Raw genomic sequence first — 18,621 nt, forward strand, 5'->3', positions numbered from 1 at the left:
CCCATAGATGGCAGCCCACCAGGCTCCCCCATCCCTGGGATTCTCCAGGCAAGAACACTGGAGTGGGCTGCCATTTCCTTCTCCAATGCATGAAAGTGAAAAGTGAAAGTGAAGTCGCTCAGTCGTGTCTGACTCTTAGCAACCCCATGGACTGCAGCCTAACAGGCTCCTCCGTCCATGGGATTTTCCAAGCAAGATTTCTGGAGTGAAGTGCCATTGCCTTCTCCAAACATACTAGTAATTAATAATCAGAAATTGAAATTAAATAACACCATTTAGAATAGAATCAAAATATTAAATTCTTGGGGATAAGACTGACAAAACATGCAGAAATCCTAATTACTGAAAACTACAGATTTAATTAGAATATATTCTTAAGTGAAATTAAAAAGACCTAAATATATGGAAAGACAGACATCCCATGTTAATGGATCAGAAGACTCAATATTGTTAAGATAATTTTTTTTGAATTTGATGAATGGACTCAATGCAGTACCAATAAAATATAGCAGACTTCTTTGGAGAAATTGACAAAGTGACTTTAAAATTCATATGAAAAAGTATAGAAGAGTCAAAATAATGGAGAAACAAGAGCAAAATTAAGGACTAACTCTATTTTAATACTCATAAAGCTATAATAGTTGACAGTGTCTTGTGTTAGATAAATGCATTGGAATAAAAAGTGCATAAAGACATCCATACACATATTGACAACTGAAAGAAATCAGTGGAGAAACATTTTTTTTAACAAATAGTACTGGCTCAATTGGATATGCAAACACTAAACTTTGATTCATATCTCTTACCACATATAAAAATAAACACAAAATGAACTGTAGACTGCAATGATAAACTTAAAAATTTTAAACTTATAAGAGAGACTATAGGAGGAAATCTTTATGCTTTTAGGGTAGGCAATGAGTTCTTAAGTAATATACTTAGAGAATAATCTATTAAAAATTTATAAATTGAACTTTACCAAAATTAAAATTTTTTTGTCTTCAAAGGACAGTTTTAAGAGAATAAAAAGAAAAACCACAAGCTGTGAGAAAATGTTTGCCAATCATATATCTGATAAAGGATTTGTATCTAGAATAAGTAAATGATCCTGAAACCCAAACTATAAAACACCTAACCAAATTAAAGTGGGCAAATGATTTGAACAGACACCTCATCACAGAAGACACATAGAAGGTGCATGAAATAAGCATGTGGAAAGATGCTCAACATTATTAGTCATTAGAGAAAGGCAAATTAAAGCTATAATAGGATAGCACAGCACACTTGCAAGAATTGCTGGAAATAAAAAGTGTAATTATACCAAGTACTGGTGAGAATGTGAAAAAACTAGAATGCTCATACATTGCTGGTGGAATATAAAACATAAAATGACCTTTTATTAAACTATGACACATTTCATTTGTCATACAATACACTTATTCCAATCCTGATTATTTGCCCAAGAGAAATGAAAGCATAAATGTATATAAGCTATTGTACATAAAAGTTCACGGTGTCTCAGATGATGGCAGAGTAGAAGGACATGTGGTCATCTTCTGTAAAAACACCTAAAACACAACTAGCTGCTGAATAACCATCAACAGGAGAATGAAATTGTTGGATCCCACCAAATAAAGATACCTCAAGTCCAAGGGCAAAGCAGAAGCCCCAACAAGATGGTAGGAGGAGCACAACTGCATTTAAAATCAAATCTCATACCCTCCAGAGACCCTCAGAGGGAGCAAACAAACCCTCGTGTGCACCAGGACCCCGGGAAAAGAGCAGTGACTTCCAAAGAGACTGAGCCAGATCTGTCTTTGAGTATCTGAGTGTCTCCTGCAGAGGCATGGGTCAGCAATAGCCTCCCAGGGGGACAGGGGCTCTGGCTGCAGCAGAGCTGGAGATGCAGCAGGTCATCATAAGCTCCATGATAGAGCCTCTGAGCAGATGACCTAGAAACTGGAGAACAGTTATGCCAAAGAAGTTCTCACACTATTGAAAAAGTTCTAGGTCCCACAACAGATTTCCCAACCTGGGGGTCTGGCAAAGGGACTTAGAATCCCCAGGGAACTTGACTTTGAAGTTCAGTGGGATTTGATTATAGAACTAATACAAGACTGGGGAAACAGACATTTGGAGGGCACAAACAAAACCTTGTGCATACCAGGACTCAGTAGAAACAGCAGTGACCCCACAAGAGCCTGAACCAGACTTACCTATGAGTGTCCAGGAGTTTCTGGCAGAGGTGTGGGTCAACAATGGCCTGCTACAGAGTCAGGGGCACTGACTACAACAGTCCTGGGAGCCTCAGTGTGCTGGCGTAAGTCCTTTTGAAGGAGGTCACCATTACTGCCATTACCCCTACCAGAGTTTGGCCTTAACTACAGGCTATGAGGAAACACAGCCCCACCAGTCAGCAGATAATTGGATTAAAAATCTACTGTGCATAGCCATGCCCACCAGAGCAAGACCCAGTTTCCCCCAAAACCAGTCCCTCACATCAGGAAGTTTCCACAAGCCTCTTATCCTCATGAATCAGAGGGCAGACAGAATGAAAACCACAATCACAGCAAATGTACCAAACTGATCACATGGATCACAGTCTTATCTAACATTAATGAAACCATGAGCCATGCTGTGTAGGGCTACCCAAGATGGATGGATCATGATGGAGAGTTCTGGCAAAACATGGTACACTGGAGAAAGGAATGGCAAACCAGTTCAGTATTCTGCCTCAAGAACCCCATGAACAGTATGAAAAGGCAAAAAGATATGACACTGAAAGATGAACTTCCCAGGGCGGTAGGTACCCAATATGCTACTGGAGAAGAGTGGAGAAATAACTCCAGAAAGAATGAAGAGGCTGAGTCAAAGCAGAAACAAGGCCCAGTCGTGGATATGTCTGGTGGTGAAAGTAAAGTCCACTGTTGTAAAGAACAATACTGCACAGGAATCTGGAATGTCAGGTCCATGAATCAAGGTGAACTTGAAGTGGTCAAACAGAAGATGTCAAGAGTGAACATCAACATTTTAGGAATCAGTGAACCAAAATGGACCAGAATGGGCAAATTTAACTCAGATGGCCATTATATCTACTACTGTGGGCAAGAATCCCATAGGAGAAATGGAGTAGCCCTCATAGTCAACAAAAGAGCCCAAAATGCAGTGCTTGGGTGCAATCTCAAAAACAACAGTTTGCTTCCAAGGCAAACCATTCAACATCACTGTAATCCAAGTCTATGCACCAACCGCTAATACCGAAGAAGGTGAAGCTGAACAGTTCTATGAAGACACACAAGACCATCTAGAACTAACAACAACAAAAAAGGTGTCCTTATTATCATAGGGGACTGGAATGCAAAAGTAGGAAGTCAAGAGATAACCGGAGTAAGAGGCAAGTTTGGCCTTGGAGTACAAAACGAAGCAGGGCAAAGGCTAACAGAGTTTTGCCAAGAGAATGCCACTAGTCATAGCAAGCACCGTCTTCCAACAACACAAGAAGACTCTACACATGGACATCACCAGATGGTCAATACCGAATTATTATATTCTTTGCAGCTGAAGATGGAGAAGCTCTATACAGTTAGCAAAATAAAGACTGGGAGCTGACTGTGGCTTAGATAATGAACTACTTATTGCCAAATTCAGACTTAAACTGAAGAAAGAAGGGAAAAACCACAAGGCCACTCAGGTATGACCTAAATCAAAATTATAGTGTGAAAGTGACAGATTCAAGGGATTAGATCTGATAGACGGAGTGTCTGAAGAACTATGGACGGAAGTTCACAACATTGCAAGGAGGTGGTGATCAAAACCATCCCCAAGAAAAAGAGAGGTAAAGGGGCAAAATGGATGTCTGAGGATGTCTTACAAAAGCTGAGAAAAGAAGAAAAGTGAAAGGCAAAGGAGGAAAGGAAAGATATATCCATCTGAGTGCAGAGTTCCAAAGAATAGCAAGGAGAGATAAGAAAGTCTTCCTAAGTGAACAGTGCAAAGAAATAGCAGAAAACAATAGAATGGGAAAGATTTCATGTAATGATGGCACATAAAGGATAGAAACAGTAAGGACCTAACAGAATCAGAAAGATTAAGAAGAGGTGGCAAGAATACACAGAAGAGCTATACAAAAAAGGTCCTAATGACCCAGATACTCACAGTGGTGTGGTCACTAACCTAGAGCCAGGCATCCTGGAGTGTGAAGTCATCTGGGCCTTAGGAAGCATCACTACCAACAAAGCTAGCGGAGGTGATGGAATTCCAGCTGAGCTATTTCAGATTCTAAAAGATGATGTTGTTAAAGTGCTGCACTCAATATGCCAGCAAATTTGGAAAACTCAGCAGTGGCTAATGGACTAGCAAAGTTCAGTTTTCATTCCAGTGCTAAAGAAGGACAATGCCAAAGAATGTTCAAACTACTGTGCAATTGTGCTCATTTCACATGCTAGCAAGTTAATGTTCAATTTCTTCAACCTAGACTTCAACAGTGTGTGAACCAAGAACTTCCAGATGTATAAGCTGGATTTAGAAAAGACAGAGGAAACAGAGATCATATTGCCAACATATATTGTGTCATAGAAAAAGCAAGGGATTCCAGAGAAACATCTGCTTCATTCACTACACTAAAGCCTTTGACTCTGTAAATCACAGCAAACTGTGGAAAATTCTTAAAGAGATGGGAATACTAGAATACCTTACCTGCCTCCTGAGGAACCTCTTCTAGGCCAAGAAGCAAGTTAGAACAGGACATGGAATGATGAACTGGTTTAAAATTGGGAAAGGAGTACATTGAGGTTGTACTTGCTAACTTAACTTATATGCAGAGTACATCATGTGAAATACTAGGCTGGATGGAGCACAAGCTGCAATCAATATTGCCAGGAGAAATATAAATAAACTCATATATGCAGATGACACGAATCTTATGGCAGAAAGTGAAAGAGAACTAATGAGCTTCTTGATGAAGGTGAAAGCTGAAAGTGGAAAAGCCAGTTTAAAACTCAACATTCAAAAAATAACATCATGGCATTCAATTCCGTCACTTCATGGCAAATATGGGAAAACAATGGAAACAGTGACAGGCTGCATTTTCTTGAGCTTCAAAATCACTGCCGATGGTGACTGCAACCATGAAATTAAAAGGTGCTGGCTCTTTGGAAGAAAAGCTATGGCAAACTAGAGAACATGTTAAAAAGCAGAGACATTACTTTGCTAACAAATGTCTCTATAGTCAAAGCTATGGTTTTTCCTGTAGTCATGTATGGATGTGAGAGTTGGACTGTGAAGAAGGCTGAGTGCTGAAGAATTGATGCTTTTGAACTGTGGTGTTGGAGAAGACTCTTCAGAGTCCCTTGGACTGCAAGGAGATCCAACCAGTCCATTCTGAAGGAGATCAGCCCTGGGATTTCTTTGGAAAGATGATGCTAAAGCTGAAACTCCAGTACTTTGGCCACCTCATGGGAAGAGTTGACTCATTGAAAAAGTCTCTGATACTGGGAGGGATTGGGGGCAGGAGGAAAAGGGGACGACAGAGGATGAGATGGCTGGATGGCATCACTGACTCAATGGGCATGAGTCTGAAAAATTGATGCTTTTGAACTATGGTGTTGGAAAAGACTCTTGAGAGTCCTTTGGATTGCGAGAAGATCAAACCAGTCAATCCTAAAGGAAATCAATCCTGAATACTCATTGGAAGGACTGATGCTGAGGCTGAAGCTCCAATATCTTGGCCACCTGATTCAAAGGGTTGACTCACTGGAAAAGACCCTAGACTCTCAAGAGTCTTCTCCAACACCACAGTTCAAAAGCATCATGGCAAATATGGGAAAACAATGGAAACAGTGACAGGCTGCATTTTCTTGAGCTTCAAAATCACTGCCGATGGTGACTGCAACCATGAAATTAAAAGGTGCTGGGAAAGATTGAAGGTGGGAGGAGAAGGAGTTGATAGAAGATGAGATGGTTGGATGGCATCACCAACTCAATGCACATGAGTGTGAAAGACATCATGTTGTAAAATAATATAATCTGTATTATTTCATTTATATAAGATTCTAGTAAATGCAAACTAATCTATAGTGACTATTTTCTGAGGAAGAGAAGAGATAAGGAATGGAGAAGGAGATAATCCTTATAAAAAAGGATTTTTTAATAATCCTTATAAAAAATCTTGAAGAAACTTCTAGGGATGTGGGCATCTAGGTTGTGGTAATGGTTTCATGGATATACGCAAACTTAAAATACTGCACATTGTAAATATGTGCAGTTTTCATGTAAACAGTGAATTTATATATTAAAAAAAAAGTCCAGTAAGAAAAGTATCTAGAGTTCAAGATTTATTAGCCATAGAATAAGTAATCATATATAAAGCACTTAGCATGTTTCCTGACTCATGTAAGTTTTTAGTAAGTTAGATTTTTTTGTGTGTTGTGAACCATTTTTTTGTCAATCCGCAATTCTCTTGGGTTGAGGAATCGTATATTTACCCTCAGTTTCATGCAAGTTTAGAGACCATGCTGGAAATCTCTGCTGAAGCAAAAACAGTTGGCCTTCTGGGATCACCTCAGAATTAAAGATAGGAAAGAGAAAATGTACCAAAAATTAATAAATACATCAAGGTGATATACCAAGTCTGAATTTGGCTCCTAAATGAAGAAAACTTACTGCTTTTTGTATGCCCTATATTAAAACATTTCAGAGGGTTTAAAACTTCCCCAAATTCTTTCAGAATGTATAATCTGATTTAAATGTGCAAAATTGCCAAATAAGGTGTCAGGTTGGGTTCCTGAGATGTGATTTGAATCCAACCAGCAACTGAACCTGAGACATGGAGTTGAGTCCAGATATGGATGGCCCCAGGAACACTGATTGTTATTAGATGTTATCTCATGACACCCCACTCCAGTACTTTGCCTGGAAAATCCCATGGATGGAGGAGCCTGGTAGGCTGCAGTCCATGGGGTCGCTAAGAGTCAGACATGACTAAGCGACTTCACTTTCACTTTTCACTTTCAGGCATTGGAGAAGGAAATGGCAACCCACTCCAGTGTTCTTGCCTGGAGAATCCCAGGGACGGGGGAGCCTGGTGGCTGCCATCTATGGGGTCACACAGAATCGGACACGACTGAAGTGACTTAGCAGCAGCAGCAGCAGCAGGAAACACTGATAGTGGAATAGGGAACTGACACAGAGTGGGAAATCAGGCAATAAAGTTTACATCACCAAATAAGTTACTACTGTGGGTAACTGTTTCTTCAGTGTAGCTGGGGAACTCTTGGAGACAGCGTAGAATACATATTAGAATTATGCCAACAGAGCGGCAAGGGAGATTGTGCATCTGTCTTCCAATCTCTGTGCCAACATCATTTGGACTTTGCATCCAGAACATTATCCTCCCTCTGGCATTTCTGGCTTGCCAAGAGCATGGGCCAGAATGAAAGCTAACAGGCAGAGAGCAGCAGGTGTTTGCACTAAATAGCTTTCCTAGTGTAGAGTTGAGTACCATGGGAGAAAAAGCAGGCTCTCAACAGCCTCAGCTACATAAATCAAGCAGGAATGTGGCCTTCCTTCAAGTGTCCTTCCCAGTTAAATTATCTTTAGAGTCTATTTAAGCTACCAATCTTTTCCAGCTGCTATTGAATGAATTGCTTCACCACATTTGGTGTATGACTTCAATTGGTTAGTAATGTCGTTGGGAAAAGCTGTAGGATTCCAAGATGCATTGCAGCTGTCTGAGGCTTGTTATTAACAAGGACAAGTTCATTGAATAGTCTGATCTGGATTACTATTGTATAAATTTTCATCCTAAAGAAGCGAAATCATCGACATGTCTAGGCAAACTTATCACATGTGTTTTGTCTGTTTTAAAAAATAGTTGTGGGTATTTACTACCATTCTGTTGATAATTCATTTTTTACTCTCTATCATGTTTTTCAGAGCATGATTATGTTATCATTTTCCATTTCCATTTTCTGGAAAGTGACATGTTTTACACAGGAAACATGACTACAAAAAAACTCATTAGACTTTCTCCTAAATAGCATACTTTTTCTATCAGCCTTAATCAATAATATAATTTGCTTTATCCCAATAACAGTTGATGACAGAGATATGAAATCTTATCATTATCAAGAAACTATTACAGGGGAATTTCCAAACCCAACTGAAAATCATACTAAAATGCTCAGAACAGGGGAGGTATTCAGTGTGCTTTAGCCATCATTAGCAGAAATTTTATAGAGATTCTCAAACATTTAATGGGGCATGGAGCTAGTTGATTTTAAAGTATTTTCCTATCCCAAGATTCTGGATACTTTACAATAACCACAGAATTTTCCATTGTGAGGTGGCCTGTATTGGTTATCTATGCTGCGTAACAAATTACCCCCAATTTAGGTAATAAGTCTTTAGGCAATAAACCTTCATTATCTCACAGATTCTGTGGGTCAGGAATCTGTGTGTGGCTTAATTGGTCTTCCATCTTAAGGTTTCTCACAGGGCTGTAATCCTGTTATGAGTCAGAGCTCCACTGGGGGAGAATTTGCTTGTATGGTTGCTGATAGGATTCTGTCCCAGGTTGTTGGACAGAGTCCTTCTTGAGTTCTTCACTCAGGCCTCTTTCTAGGGCAGCTGACAATGTGGCATTGGCTTTCTAATGAGCAAGAGAAAGCCAGAATGGATAAGCAAGTTGAAACTTAATCTTTTGTAGCTAAATCTCAGAAGTGATATCCTGTCATTTTTGCCACATCCAGTTAGTTGCAAGCAAGTCACTGAGCCCGGCCCACACTCAAAAGAAGGATTATATCAGTCATGAAACTCCAGAGGGAGTGGTCATCAGGAGCCATGTTAGAGGCTCCTGTAGGACCAGAAACTCCCCTAAGACAAAAAGCATCTCTTCTCCCAGGCTGCCCCAGAAGCTGATATTGTCACATACTTTCTAGGAAAGGGTTTTCTATCTCTTGATCCCCAAATTATGTGAAATGCAGTGTGTTTTACAGGAGAGTTACTTTCAGGAGCAGACATGAGAAGTCAGGAGGACAGATCATCTTTAGGTTCATTATACCTGTGACAGAGGCCATTTTGCTTTTCTTTAGGGTTGAAAAGCAGAGAAGAATAGTTAGTATTTCTAGGGGGATCAAAATATGGAAGGCCACTGTGCAGGAGAAAAGATTGGGCCAGTAACATGGAGCACACTGAGGAGATGAAAGGATTTCAACTTTCTCAAACAAAAGATCAGTAAAGACAATCTTTTGTCTTGGGCAGTCCTGATTTCAAGATTTCCAGGTATATCAGTTTATGAAATCACAAGGGGATCAAGTTCTCCTTCTGCTTAAAAGTTTTCTCTTGGTTTCCCTTAATGTATATAACATATGATCAGCTTCTTAGCTATTTATTTATTTTAAAAAATTTTTAAATATTTATTATTTTTAAAATCTTTTGGCCACACCACATGGCATGTGGGATTTTAGTACCCTAAATAGGGATCAAACCCATGTCCCCTGGATTGGCAGCATAGAAGTCTTAATCACTGGACCACCAAGAAAGTCCTTTCTTAGCTGTTTAAAACTCTCTCTATCTATATACACTGTTTTTTCAGTCTTTTCTCTAATAACACATCCTCCATTTATTCTGTTTCAGATAAACTGACTCAAGGGATTGAGGAACTCCCCTGATTGGGAACCGCATGCGCATCGTGTCTGAGTACTTGCCTTTCCAGAGCTGCGGTCAGAGTTCAGAGTCTAGCTCAATCTTTCCACAGCACAATAATCTGCTTTCCCAAACAGGCATGGTTTTTATGGTTTATTCTATTTACTTGAAAATTAATGCTGTGCTGTCTTGAAGCTGCTCATTTATTATTACTTTTTTCTATTTATGTCATATCATTTGTCTTGTTTATATCTCATTTCTCCAGATAGAGTTTAAGTTGTTTGGGGGCCAAGAACTTGCCATGGCTTTTTTTTTTTTTTTTTGTAGTTTTAGAGTTTTGCATATTGCTCGTTACTGATGTGTAGTTTAGATATGGGGTCATTAAAACAAACAAACAAACAACCAAGTACCTTACACAGACTTTGGTGTAGCTAGAATGGATCTATATTGTTAAACACTACCTGTGAGAAGGTCACCACTTTTTAAGCTTGATGTCTTGCAGATCTGCTGTGTCATCAGCCACTGGCTTTGTGGCGTCTTTGGGCACGCTAACCCACACAGAGCACTGCAGCCAGAGTGCAGGGATTTGGCCTGTTTCAGTCACTGTTTTCTCCCAGGGCTTAGGAGAGGGTGACTGGCAAATAATAGGCACTCAGTAAACTCTTAAATGAACGAAGAACATAATTAATCATTGCCAATCTAGGGACTGGAGGCAGGAGGAGAAGGGGACGACAGAGGATGAGATGGCTGGATGGCATCACTGACTTGATGGATGTGAGTCTGAGTGAACTCTGGGAGTTGGTGATGGACAGGGAGGCCTGGCATGCTGCAATTCATGGGGTCGCAAACAGTAGGACATGACTGAGCAACTGAACTGAACTGAACTGAATCATAATTAAATTCCTAATCCTTCTGTGGGTTTGATCCCTGGAGGAGGGCATAGCAACCCACTCCAGTATTCTTGCCTGGGAAATCCCATGGACAGAGGAGCCTGACGGGCTACAGTCCATGGGGTCACAGAGTTGGACATGACTGAAGTGACTGAGCATGCACACATGCAAACTAGAGAGTCAAGAATACGTATACATCTATGAGAATTTCGTGTATTAATTAGGTGATATCTTTCATCAGTGAGGAAATGAAGTAGTCACTAAATGATATTGGGAAATAGATTTTTCATCTAGAAAAAATAAAGCTGGAACCCTACCTCCTACTCACAAAAGTTATTTCCAGCTGGGTTTACATCTAAATATATAAACAAAACATAGCAAAAGTGACAGAATATGTTTAAGACTTTGGCAAAGTGCTGAAAATGCTATGCAGAGAAAGTTTGATGAATTTTAATCATATAATTTTAGTTAATTATTAAAATAATTATAAAATATATGATGATTAAAGTTAAAAGAAAAGTCAGAAAATAGGGGAAACAATATATCACACAAATTAAATAGATATTCAGGATATATAAATCATTTTTACAATTAGACAAGAAACTACTTTCATAAAATACAAAGAAACAGTTAAATAAAACATTTCCAATCTCTCCTCCAAAACAACTGTACATGGTGGTTAAAAAAAGATGAACATGGCTGCGACCCAAAAGTCTACAAATAATAAATGCTGGAGAGGGTGTGGAGAAAAGGGAACCCTCTTACACTGTTGGTGGGAATGCAAACTAGTACAGCCACTATGGACAACAGTGTGGAGATTCCTTAAAAAACTGGAAATAGAACTGCCTTATGATCCAGCAATCCCACTGCTGGGCATACACACTGAGGAAACCAGAAGGGAAAGAGACACGTGTACCCCAATGTTCATCACAGCACTGTTTATAATAGCCAGGACATGGAAGCAACCTAGATGTCCATCAGCAGATGAATGGATAAGAAAGCAGTGGTACATATACACAATGGAGTATTACTCAGCCATTAAAAAGAATACATTTGAGTCAGTTCTAATGAGGTGGATGAAACTGGAGCCTATTATACAGAGTGAAGTAAGCCAGAAGGAAAACACCAATACAGTATACTAACGCATATATATGGAATTTAGAAAGATGGTAACGATAACCCTGTATACGAGACAGCAGAAGAGACACTGATGTATAGAACAGGCTTATGGACTCTGTGGGAGAGGGAGAGGGTGGGAAGATTTGGGAGAATGGCATTGAAACATGTGAAATGTCATGTATGAAACGAAAAAAAAAAAGGCAGATCTAATCACTTAATTATTTTGTCATAGAAAGTATAAACCTGCTTTGAGCAAGCCCATTCATTCACTCTAACACTACCCACTGCATATGAATAGTGTAAACAGTGTTACATGACAGCTCTTCAAAAAAAATAAATAAATAAATAAATTGTTATTGGAGTATAGTTGTTGTGTTTCGGCTGTATGGCAAAAGGAGTGAGTTATACATATATTTGCTCTTTTAGATTCTGTTTCCATATAGGTCATTACTGAGTGTTGGATAGAGTGCCTTGTACTATACAGTAGGCTTTTTATTAGTTATCTATTTCATATGTAGTTAAACTACTGCATTTTAAAATAATCTACTATTTAAATGCTGACTATTACAGTGCTGGTACTTTAGTACTAGGTCCCAGACCAGAAATATGTATATCTTTCTATAGGAAATGTCTGTATCTGTCCCTTATCAGTCATGACAAAGTTAAAAAGACAAATGTATTGAGGAAAAAATAAAGAGTTAAAAGCATCATAAAAAAAAAAAAAAAGATGAACAGTTCTTTATGTTCTGACAAGGCAAGAACTCTGAGGCATTTCTAAGTAACCCAGATAGGGATACAAGTATATTAAATTATTCATATATCAAAAATCCCTATATATTTATATTTCTATAAGGTCTTCCCTTGAATTTCATAGGAAATAGGAAATCCATACATAAGGAAATGCAAATGGCCAGTATGTGGAAAATAAACTCAACTGCACTTGTTTTCTATATTTTTATAAGTGTCTGAATGTATTCACAAACATCCACACACTCTTATGCGCCCACATACAAGCATCACAAAACAGAAGAGAGGGTACATATATGGTGGGAATGCTGGTATTGGTGACTACTCAAAGTGCTCTTGAGAGTTCCTTGGACTGCAAGGAGATCAAGTCAGTCAATCTTAAAGGAAACCAATCCTGAATATTCATTGGAAGGACTGCTGCTGAAGCCAAAGCTCCAATACTTTGGCCATCTGATGTGAAGAGCTGACTCATTAGAAAAGACCCTGAACCTGGGAAAGATTGAAGTCAGGAGGAGAAGGGGATGACAGAAGGTGAGATGGTTGGATGGCATCACTAACCCAATGGACATGAGTTTGAACAAGTTCTGGGAGATGGTGAAGAACTGGGAAAGCCTGGCATGCTGCAGTCCATGGGGTCACAAAGAGTCAGACATGACTGAACTGAACTGAATTGAATGATTTAATTCCCAATTTTCCTATTGTTTGCTAGAATAAATGTATCAAAACAAAACAAAATTTTCATCCTGGAAAATTACCATATTCATTTTTAAATACTTTTAATATGAAATATCAAACCATGTGTTCAAAAATGCCTCTAAAAATGCAAGCCAGGTCTTCCCTTGTAGCTCAGAGGTAAAAAATCTGTTTGCCAATGTAGGAGACACAGTTCCATCCTTGATCCTGAAAGATCTCACAAGTCTCAGATCAACTAAACCCAGGCACCACACTATTGAGCCTGTGCTTCTGGAAACCACAACAACTGAGCCCATGGTACTGCAACTACTGAAGCCTGCATACCCTAAAACCCATGCTCCACAGCGAGAAGCCACCACAGTGAGAAGCCTGCACACCACAGCTAGAGAGTAGGCTCCACGTACTGCAACTAGAGAAAAGCCCGCACAGCAACCAAGACGAAGCTCACCCGAAAGTAAATAAACACATAAAATTAGGTAGATATATTCCTAAGTATTTTATTCTTTTCATTGCAATGGTGAATGGAATTGTTTCCTTAATTTCTCTTTCTATTTTCTCATTATTAGTGTATAGGAATGTAAGGGATTTCTGTGTGTTGAGTTTATATCCTGCAACTTTACTATATTCATTGATTAGCTCTAGTAATTTTCTGGTGGAGTCTTTAGGGTTTTCTATGTAAAGGATGATCATGTCTTCTGCAAACAGTGAGAGTTTTATTTCTTCTTTTCCAATCTGGATTCCTTTTATTTCTTATTCTGCTCCGATTGCTGTGGCCAAAACTTCCAAAACTATGAGAGTGGATACCCTTGCCTTGTTCCTGACTTTAGGGGAAATGCTTTCAATTTTTCACCATTGAGGATAAAGTTTGCTGTGGGTTTGTCATAATAGCTTTTATTATGTTGAGGTATGTTCCTTCTATTCCTGTTTTCTGGAGAGTTTTTAATCAAAAATGGATGTTGAATTTTGTCAAAGGCTTTTTCTGCATCTATTGAGAGAATCATATGGTTTTTATCTTTCAATTTGTTAATGTGGTGTATTATATTGATTGATTTGTGGATATTGAAGAATCCTTGCAGTCCTGGGATAAAGCCCACTTGGTCATGATATATGATCTTTTTAATATGTTGTTGGATTCTGTTTGCCAGAATTTTTTTTAAAAACACAGGCCTAATTCACTATTAAGCATCCTAAGAGTTACTGCTTTTCTGACCATATAAAGTTGCCAATGGTTCGCTGATCTCACCCTTTTTCTCTCTTTTTTTTAAAAAATAATTTTTGCCATGTGTATTATTAATTACTGGGGACAAATTTATACCAGTTCACAATTCTTTACATGTTGAAATCAATTCCTTAAATATTGGGAACTGATTCTTCTTTGAGTTGCATTCTTGTATAATGTTTCATGTTTTCTAGAAGTATTTGTATATGCTTTTAAAGGACTGACTGCTGCACTTCAGTCCTTTAAAATAATGGTAATGTATTTTTTCCATATATAAAGGGTCACTCAAGAGAGTAGGAAGAAAAAGTTATTTGGGTCCATGGGTTTTCTCCCTAACGGCTGCTTCTAGTTGGCATTTGTAAAATTTACCAAAGTAGAAGACGTAAAACTTACACTTCATTATAAAATGTATCAAGGTTCTGTTGGTTATTTATAACTTTGGCAAAATCACAGTCATCTGAATTATATCAAATGTAAAAGCCAGAAGCTGACTAACCTTGGTTATCTTTTCCAAGTATGCAATAAGGCTGCTTCTGATAAATTCTGTCCTGAAACTCTTATTTAAAGAATCCTTGTAGGCCTACAAACCATGTTTGATTTGTGAGTTGCACATAAATTATCCATGTGCTTACTCTCAGTAGGGTTTCCTAGGGTCTTCATCAAAGAGCAAGTCTCTCTCCAATATTCTGAGTCTAATGACACCTGGAGAAAATGTTTGAATAAGGACACCAATCCTCCCAGCAGGAGCTCAGTTCAATCTTGAGGAAAATGTAGCACGGAAGTGTAACCCCACCAATCATGCTTGCTTCAAAATTGGAAGTTGGAACTTCTACTGACAGCCAGCATCCCTCCAACACGTAAGGCCGAAGTGGATAGGACTACTTTCTCCCTGTCTGTTTGATATTTACAAACAGTAGATTCCTGGAATTGCGGAGCTGGGTAAACTCACTTCAGAGCTTCTATTATTAACAGTGCGGAATAAAATGTAACAGTCCGGGAACTGAATAAAGAATGTTATTTGTACCACAAATAACATAGAGTCACAAACTGAATAATAATAAAATGGTTTTTGAAGTTGACCACTTTAGTAAATATTCTTATAAGGCTACAAGAAAAACCATGAGTACTTATGAGTATGTATGGTAGATGAGTCTTACTAATATCCTGAAGTTTTCACACTTCCTTGCGTCTGTGGTAGTGCTTGCCTCCACTGATTGTGGCTTTGGACAGGTAGTTATTGACCCAAACAGAGCTCTGAAAAAGCACTTGGGTATTTCACTTTCTTTCTTGGACCCCTGCACAACCTCAAGAACACGTGTGGATTAAACTTCAGAGGATGAGACCTGAGCTGTCCCGCTGAAGACATGTTGCATCATCCAGTACTCAGCCAACTCAGAAGTTGACATCAGACACATGAGTGAGCCTGGACAAGATCAGCAGACCTACTAAGATGAGCACTACATCCATGCAAAGTAACAAGTGATTATTGTTTTAAACCACTAAGATTTGGAGTGATTTGTTAACCAGGAATTTGTGATATTACATGTGATCAGATTACAGCGATGAACTAGAAAGCTATGAGTTGAATTTAAAAAGCTGATAGTGAAGATTATATGTCTTTGAGTTTCTTCGTTTATTTATATGTGAAGAGAAGTGGAAAGTGTCAGTCACTCAATTGTGTCCAACTCTGCAACAAATAGTCCAACTCACATCAGCTTTCCAGTCTGAGATGTGACATGTGATAAGACTTCAAAGCAAGGAGATTTCATCATAGACATTTTTACTGACAGCAGTGAGAAATGTTGTCATGTATATTAATTTAGGCAGTTTTCTGAAAATCTTTGTTGCTGTCTTGGAAGAAAGTGAAAGTTTTAGTCCCCCAGTCATGTCTGATTCTTTGCTCTTCTGTCCATGGGAGCCCTCCAGGCTCCTCTGTCCATGGAATTCTTCTGGCAAGAATACTGGAGTGGGTTGTCATTCCCTTCTCCAGGGGATCTTCCTGACCCAGGGATTGAATCTGGGTCCCCTGAATTGCAGGCAGATTCTTTATCAACCGAGCCACTAGGAAGCCCCAGTTACTCTCTTGGGCTAATATTATTCACAGAGAACACAATTGCCACACAGAATCCTTTTTATTTTTAATTTTGAAAAATAATATAAAAATAGAAGGATAAGAAAAATGTTTATATCATTCACCCCACATTTAAGCATGATTATATTTTATATTAATAATAATGTGTTTAAAGAAATAATAAAAACAGGCCTAAAAATAAAATAATAAAATTTTTATTGGTTTCTCCTGGAATCACTTTCTTCTCTCCTTTCCAAGGTGATGGTTATCATGAATTTGGTGTATATTTGGTCATTTTTCAAATAATAATAATAAAGAATTACTATTATATATTTGTATTTATCTCAATATTTTTGATGTTTTAACATATAATTTCAAAGCATAACTATAACATTTGGCTATTGATGGACATTTGGGGTGTTTTCTATTTTCATTATTGCAGAAAAGCCCAAAATATGTACCTTTGTTCATATCTTCTTGAGAATATACCTAGAAATGGCAATCTGTTCCCTAGCTATGCATCTTTTAATTTTTATAAAATGGTGCTAAATTGATTTCCACAGCAGTTGTGATAACTTACACTTTTACCAACAGAGCATATGAATTCTCATTTTCACATACTCAGGCCATACTTGATTTTATCAAACTTGTAAAGATTGTGTCAATCAAATAGGTGTATACTTATTCTTTAAGTTTCATTTATTTCCCTGAATGTTAGCAAAAATAACCAGTTTCATTTGTTTACTATCAACACAGGTTTCTGTTCTGTGAAGTACCTGATCATTTCATTTGCCCATTTTGAGTGATGATTTTTATGTTAATTGATATAATTTTCATATGTACTATGCCTTCTGAATACTGTACTAAATCTTTGACTGTTATGTGTGTTATAATGTCTTGTCTCACTCTGACTCATGTCTGTTTGTTCATGGTATCTGTATTAGTTATCTATTACTATAAAACAAATGACCACAAACTTAGGTTAAAACTACACATGTGTTTTATCTTACAGTTTTTGTGGGTCAGCAATCTAGATGTGCCTTAATGCAGAACTTCTGACAAAGCTACAATCAAGACGTCACACAGGGTCAGGGTCTTATTTGAAGGACCAGCCGAAGAAGACTCCCCCCAGATATGATTTTTGGCAATATGCAGTTCCCTTTGGGCTAGACTAAGGGACTAACTTCTTTTCTGGCTGTTGAAAAGGCAACATGGCAACTTGTTTCATCAAAGCAATCAAGGGAGAGAAGGTACCGGCAAGACATTTGTCAGAACATTTAGTAATCTAATCATGGAAATGAGTTGCCTGTATCTTGGGGGTTACTGTTTGTTAGAAGCAAGCTACTTCAGGGGATTACCCAAAGTCATTAATACCAAGGTAAATGAATATTTGGGGACCCTGCTAGAGATTACCTACTTCAATATCTTATTTGTACAGAAGCTTTTAATTATGATGTAATTCAACCTGTCAATCTATTACTTTCAATAATGACTTGTTTATGATTTAAATTTTCCTTTAAGTCTATATTAAAAAATCATTCTATATTCTGAGGTAGAAAAGATAATACTGTTATAGGTTCACTTTTTTTCAAAGTTAGTCTTTACCCACTTAGCATATTTTATGATACGAATTTTGGATTACATTTTCCATATAGGAAACCAAATATGCTAATTCATCTGCCACTCAGAATTTCAAATCCTTATTTTTTCTCATATCAATGTCCCATGCATGATTTTGTTTCCTTTTGTTTTATTCAGTTTATTTATTTATTGAAGTACCACTACTACACTTTAAAAAAAAAATATCTTAGTTATGGTATCTTTATCATGCATCTTGATAACTGGTAGGAAAGTAATCTTTCTTCTACTTTTTCAAAATGATCTTAGTTATTCCATTACTTTTCCTCTTCTATACATCTTAAAATAAGTTTGTCAAATTATTTGATAAATTGTGTTTACTGTTTATTGGAATTGACTATATTCTCTGTTATGGCTAGACACAAAAAGAATGGAAATCTTTTTATATTGGATTATTTCATCCAGGATATATTTCACCATTTCATAAGGTCTTTCTTTTGTTTTTTTAATTTTTTAAAACAAATTTTCTCCAAAAAGGGCTTATACAGCTTTCATTTCAGATTATTTATTCAAATTTATTTAGACATCTAGTAATTTTTATTACCATTTTGAGTTACCTTTTACATAGATTTTATATATATATATATGTATACACACACACA

The sequence above is a fragment of the Bison bison genome, unplaced genomic scaffold (genome assembly GCF_000754665.1).
Source record: "Bison bison bison isolate TAMUID 2011002044 unplaced genomic scaffold, Bison_UMD1.0 scf7180017864030, whole genome shotgun sequence".
Taxonomy (NCBI): domain Eukaryota; kingdom Metazoa; phylum Chordata; class Mammalia; order Artiodactyla; family Bovidae; genus Bison; species Bison bison.